Source organism: Oncorhynchus nerka, linkage group LG20, assembly GCF_034236695.1.
Source record: "Oncorhynchus nerka isolate Pitt River linkage group LG20, Oner_Uvic_2.0, whole genome shotgun sequence".
Classification (NCBI taxonomy): Eukaryota; Metazoa; Chordata; class Actinopteri; order Salmoniformes; family Salmonidae; genus Oncorhynchus; species Oncorhynchus nerka.
This window is the reverse complement of record NC_088415.1, coordinates 7,005,271-7,011,270: the sequence shown is the minus strand read 5'-3', so window position 1 is coordinate 7,011,270 and position 6,000 is coordinate 7,005,271. Positions and strand designations below refer to the sequence as shown.

The 6,000-nt window shown below is 57.1% G+C and overlaps 1 protein-coding gene across 3 annotated transcripts in view; it reads right to left on the bottom strand.

Annotated features, from left to right (window-relative positions):
- LOC115123877 (guanine nucleotide-binding protein G(t) subunit alpha-2-like) overlaps positions 1-6,000 on the bottom strand; it is a 43,853-nt gene continuing 37,853 nt past the window's right edge. For 2 of the 3 annotated variants that reach the window (XM_065005158.1, XM_065005160.1), the window contains exon 9: positions 1-308. The gene's annotated coding sequence lies outside the window, so the exon portion shown is untranslated. The remainder of the gene's footprint in view (positions 309-6,000) is intronic. The other variant, XM_065005159.1, reaches the window with a different exon arrangement.

Genomic DNA, 6,000 nt, shown 5'->3' with positions numbered 1-6,000 from the left:
GTAGTAGTAGAAGGTAAAACATAAACACTAGTTTCAGGGGTTTAAAGGTACGTTACACAATATAAGTGCCGTCCAAGGAGCACTTTCATTTTATTTTTTTACAACAAAAATGTTAAATGTTGATACTCTGTTTTCTACCCAATGGACTTGATGATGATGATGTTGTAGTAGTAGAGGGATGCATCCGAGGAACCCAGGGCTCGGCGGTGGTGACGATGACAGCAGGATAAACAGTTGTCCACCAACTGTCCACCTTCTCCAGTACAGTGGCCCAATAAAAACCAGTGAGTTGGCTGATGGAAGTTCTGCTGAAGAGATGAAGAGAAAAGGAAGTCCATTTTAATATGTCCATAGAAAACTTTGTGAATGCTACTCGTCATAGATCAATCATGTCTGCAGATTCAGTTTTATTTTTGTTCCCTAAACGGGAACAAAAGGGACACGCTGCAATGCCTCACAGCTGCTCTAATATATATTTGATCGCATTTGTATTGAGTAAAATATATCTTAATTAGTGTCTTCTTTTCAAAGTGTAAAGCTGAAGCGATAGAAATGTAAAGGTCATTTCCGGTTTACGTCGACGTGCAGTATGCAGCATTTTTCATGAACGCTGTCTCCTGTAAAGCGGGAGTGTGCTGAACTTCTGACAGGCACATTAAATAGAGCCCTAGGTCTGTTTTAATGGTACTTTTAGGAGGCTAATGATGAAAAATAAACCATAAAAAGGAAGCAATATTGGAGGGACAGGGAGAGTGTCGAGATGGGGAGGGAGGGACAGGGAGGGAGGGACAGGGATAGTGTCGAGAAAGGGACAGGGAGGGAGGGACAGGGATAGTGTCGAAATAGGGAGGGACAGTGATAGTGTCGAGATGGGGAGGAAGGGACAGGGAGGGAGGGACAGGGATAGTGTCGAAATAGGGAGGGACAGTGATAGTGTCGAGATGGGGAGGGAGGGACAGGGATAGTGTCGAGATGGGGAGGAAGGGACAGGGAGGGAGGGACAGGGATAGTGTCGAGATGGGGGGAGGGAGGGACAGTGTCGAGATATGGGGAGGAAGGGACAGGGATAGTGTCTTAGATGGGGAGGAAGGGACAGGGATAGTATCGAGATGGGGAGGGACAGGGATAAATGTCGAGATGGGGAGGGAGGGACAGGGATAGTGTCGAGATGGGGAGGGAGGGGACAGGGATAAGTGTCGAGATGGGGAGGGAGGGACAGGGATAGTGTCGAGATGGGGAGGAAGGGACAGGGATAGTGTCGAGATGGGGGAGGAAAGGACAGGGATAGTGTCGAGATGGGGAAGAAGGGACAGGGATAGTGTCGAGATGGGGAGGAAGGGACAGGGATAGTGTCGAGATGGGGAGGAAGGGACAAGGGATAGTGTCGAGATGGGGAGGAAGGACAGGGATAGTGTCGAGATGGGAGGGAGGGACAGGGAGGGAGGGACAGGGATAGGATCGAGATGGGGAGGAAGGGACAGGGAGGGAGGGACGGATAGTTTCAAATGGGGAGGAAGGGACAGGGATAGTGTCGAGATGGGGAGGAAGGGACAGAGTGTCGAGATGGGGAGGGAGGGACAGGGGTAGTGTCGAGATGGGGAGGGAGGGACAGGGATAGTGTCGAGATGGGGAGGAAGGGACAGGGATAGTGTCGAGATGGGGAGGGAGGGACAAGGGATAAGTGTCGAGATGGGGAGGAAGGGACAGGGAGGGAGGGACCGGGATAGTGTCGAGATGGGGAGGAAGGGACAGGGATAGTGTCGAGATGGGGAGGAAGGGACAGGGATAGTGTCGAGATGGGGAGGGAGGGACAGGGATAGTGTCGAGATGGGGAGGGAGGGACAGGGATAGTGTCGAGATGGGGAGGGAGGGACAGGGATAGTGTCGAGATTAGGAGGGAGGGACAGGAGGGAGGGACAGGGATAGTGTCGAGATGGGAGGGAGGGACAGTGTCGAGATGGGGAGGAAGGGACAGGGGATAGTGTCGAGATGGGGAGGAAGGGACAGGGATAGTGTCGAGATGGGGAGGAGGGACAGGGATAGTGTCGAGATGGGGGAGGGAGGACAGGGATAGTGTCGAGATGGGGAGGAGGACAGGGATAGTGTCGAGATGGGGAGGAGGGAGGGAGGGAGGGACAGTGATAGTGTCGAGATGGGGAGGGGAGGGACAGGAGGGAGGGACAGGGATAGTGTCGAGATGGGAGGAAGGGACAGGGATAGTGTCGAGATGGGGAGGAATGGACAGGGATAGTGTCGAGATGGGGAGGAAGGGACAGGGATAGTGTCGAGATGGGGAGGGAAGGAGAGAGAGTGTCGAGGATGGGGAGGAGGGACAGGGGTAGTGTCGAGATGGGGAGGGAGGGACAGGGATAGTGTCGAGATGGGGAGGGGAGGGACAGGGATAGTGTCGAGATGGGGAGGAAGGGACAGGGATAGTGTCGAGATGGGGAGGAGGGACAGGGATAGTGTGTCGAGATGGGGAGGGAGGGACAGGGATAGTGTCGAGATGGGGAGGGAGGGACAGGGATAGTGTCGAGATGGGGGGGGGACAGGGATAGTGTCGAGATGGGGAGGAAGGGACAGGGATAGTGTCGAGATGGGGAGGGAGGGATGGTGTTGAGATGGGGAGGAGGGACAGGGATAGTGTCGAGATGGGGAGGAAGGGACAGGGATAGTGTCGAGATGGGGAGGAGGGACAGGGATAGTGTCGAGATGGGGAGGGAGGGACAGGGATAGTGTCGAGATGGGGAGGAAGGGACAGGGATAGTGTCGAGATGGGGAGGAAGGGACAGGGATAGTGTCGAGATGGGGAGGAGGGACAGGGATAGTGTTGAGATGGGGAGGAAGGGACAGGGATAGTGTCGAGATGGGGAGGGAGGGACAGGGATAGTGTCGAGATGGGGAGGAAGGACAGGGATAGTGTCGAGATGGGGAGGAGGGACAGGGATAGTGTCGAGATGGGGAGGAAGGGACAGGGATAGTGTCGAGATGGGGAGGAAGGGACAGGGATAGTGTCGAGATGGGGAGGGAGGGACAGGGATAGTGTCGAGATGGGGAGGAAGGGGACAGGGATAGTGTCGAGATAGTGGGAGGGAGGGACAGGATAGTGTCGAGATGGGGGGAGGGACAGGGACAGTGTCGAGATGGGGGAGGAGGGATCCTCCCAGAGGATGGGGGAGGGAAGAACCTCCACTGTCGAGATGGGGAGGGGAGGGACAGGGATAGTGTCGAGATGGGGAGGGGGGACAGGACCCCTAGATCCAGAAGATGGGGAGGTTCTCTCTCAGGGACAGGGATAGTGGTGTGGGAGATGGGGAGGAAGGGACAGGGATCAGTGTCGAGATGGGGAGGAAGGACAGGGATAGTGTCGAGATGGGGGAGGAGGGACAGGGATCAAGTGTCGACAGATGGGGAGGGAAAAGATTTAGATGGGGGGACTGTTCCAGGGATAAGTGTCGAGATGGGGAGGAGGGACAGGGATAGTGTAAAGATGGGGAGGGAGGGACAGGGATAGTGTCAAGATGGGGAGGAAGGGACAGGGATAGTGTTGAGATGGGGGGGAGGGAGGGACAGGGAGGGAGGGACAGGGATAGTGTTGAGATGGGGAGGAAGGGACAGGGATAGTGTTGAGATGGGGAGGGAGGGGGGAGGGAGGGAGGGACAGGGATAGTGTCGAGATGGGGAGGAAGGGACAGGGATAGTGTCGAGATGGGGAGGAAGGGACAGGGATAGTGTCGAGATGGGGAGGGGGAGGGAGGGAGGGACAGGGATAGTGTCGAGATGGGGAGGGAGGGACAGGGATAGTGTTGAGATGGGGAGGAAGGGACAGGGATAGTGTCGAGATGGGGAGGGAGGGACAGGGATAGTGTCGAGATGGGGAGGAAGGGACAGGGATAGTGTTGAGATAGGGAGGAAGGGACAGGGAGGGAGGGGAGGGAGGGAGGAAGGGACAGGGATAGTGTCGAGATGGGGAGGAAGGGACAGGGATAGTGTCGAGATGGGGAGGAGGGACAGGGATAGTGTCGAGATGGGGAGGGAGGGACAGGGATAGTGTCGAGATGGGGAGGGAGGGACAGGGATAGTGTCGAGATGGGGAGGGAGGGACAGGGATAGTGTCGAGATGGGGAGGGAGGGACAGGGATAGTGTCGAGATGGGGAGGAAGGGGACAGGGATAGGGAGATGGGGAGGGAGGGACAGGGAGGGAGGGACAGTGATAGTGTCGAGATGGGGAGGAAGGGACAGGGATAGTGTTGAGATGGGGAGGGAGGGACAGGGATAGTGTCGAGATGGGGAGGGCCAGGGACAGGGGTCGAGATGGGGAGGAAGGGACAGGGATAGTGTTGAGATGGGGAGGGAGGGACAGGGATAGTGTCGAGATGGGGAGGAAGGGACAGGGATAGTGTCGAGATGGGGAGGGAGGGACAGGGATAGTGTTGAGATGGGGAGGAAGGGACAGGGATAGTGTTGAGATGGGGAGGGAGGGAGGGAGAGGGAGGGAGGGACAGGGATAGTGTCGAGATGGGGAGGAAGGGACAGGGATAGTGTCGAGATGGGGAGGAAGGGACAGGGATAGTGTCGAGATGGGGAGGGGACAGGGAGGGAGGGACAGGGATAGTGTCAAGATGGGGAGGGAGGGACAGGGATAGTGTTGAGATGGGGAGGGAGGGACAGGGATAGTGTCAAGATGGGGAGGGAGGGACAGGGATAGTGTCGAGATGGGGAGGAAGGGACAGGGATAGTGTTGATATGGGGAGGAAGGGACAGGGAGGGGAGGGTGGGACAGGGAGGAAGGGACAGGGATAGTGTTGAGATGGGGAGGGAGGGACAGGGATAGTGTCGAGATGGGGAGGGAGGGACAGGGATAGTGTCGAGATGGGGAGGAAGGGACAGGGATAGTGTTGAGATGGGGAGGGAGGGACAGGGATAGTGTCGAGATGGGGAGGAAGGGACAGGGATAGTGACAGAGATGGGGAGGAAGGGACAGGGATAGTGTTGAGATGGGGAGGAAGGGACAGGGATAGTGTCGAGATGGGGAGGGAGGGACAGGGAGGGAGGGACAGGGATAGTGTTGAGATGGGGAGGAAGGGACAGGGATAGTGTTGAGATGGGGAGGGAGGGACAGGGATAGTGTCGAGATGGGGAGGCCAGGGGGATAGTGTCGAGATGGGGAGGAAGGGACAGGGATAGTGTCGAGATGGGGAGGGAGGGACAGGGATAGTGTCGAGATGGGGAGGGAGGGACAGGGATAGTGTCGAGATGGGGAGGAAGGGACAGGGATAGTGTCGAGATGGGGAGGAAGGGACAGGGAGGAGGGACAGGGATAGTGTTGAGAGGGGGGGGAGGGAAGGGACAGTGATAGTGTCGAGATGGGGAGGAAGGGACAGGGATAGTGTTGAGATGGGAGGAGGGACAGGGATAGTGTTGAGATGGGGAGGACAGGGAGGAGGGACAGTGATAGTGTCGAGATGGGGAGGAAGGGACAGGGATAGTGTCGAGATGGGGAGGAGGGACAGGGATAGTGTCGAGATGGGGAGGAAGGGACAGGGATAGTGTCGAGATGGGGAGGGAGGGACAGGGATAGTGTCGAGATGGGGAGGGAGGGACAGGGATAGTGTCGAGATGGGGAGGGAGGGACAGGGATAGTGTCGAGATGGGGAGGGAGGGACAGGGATAGTGTCGAGATGGGGAGGGAGGGACAGGGATAGTGTCGAGATGGGGAGGAAGGGACAGGGATAGTGTCGAGATGGGGAGGGAGGGACAGGGATAGTGTCGAGATGGGGAGGAAGGGACAGGGATAGTGTCGAGATGGGGAGGGAGGGACAGGGATAGTGTCGAGATGGGGAGGAAGGGACAGGGATAGTGTCGAGATGGGGAGGGAGGGACAGGGATAGTGTTGAGATGGGGAGGAAGGGACAGGGATAGTGTCGAGATGGGGAGGAAGGGACAGGGATAGTGTTGAGATGGGGAGGGAGGGACAGGGATAGTGTTGAGATGGGGAG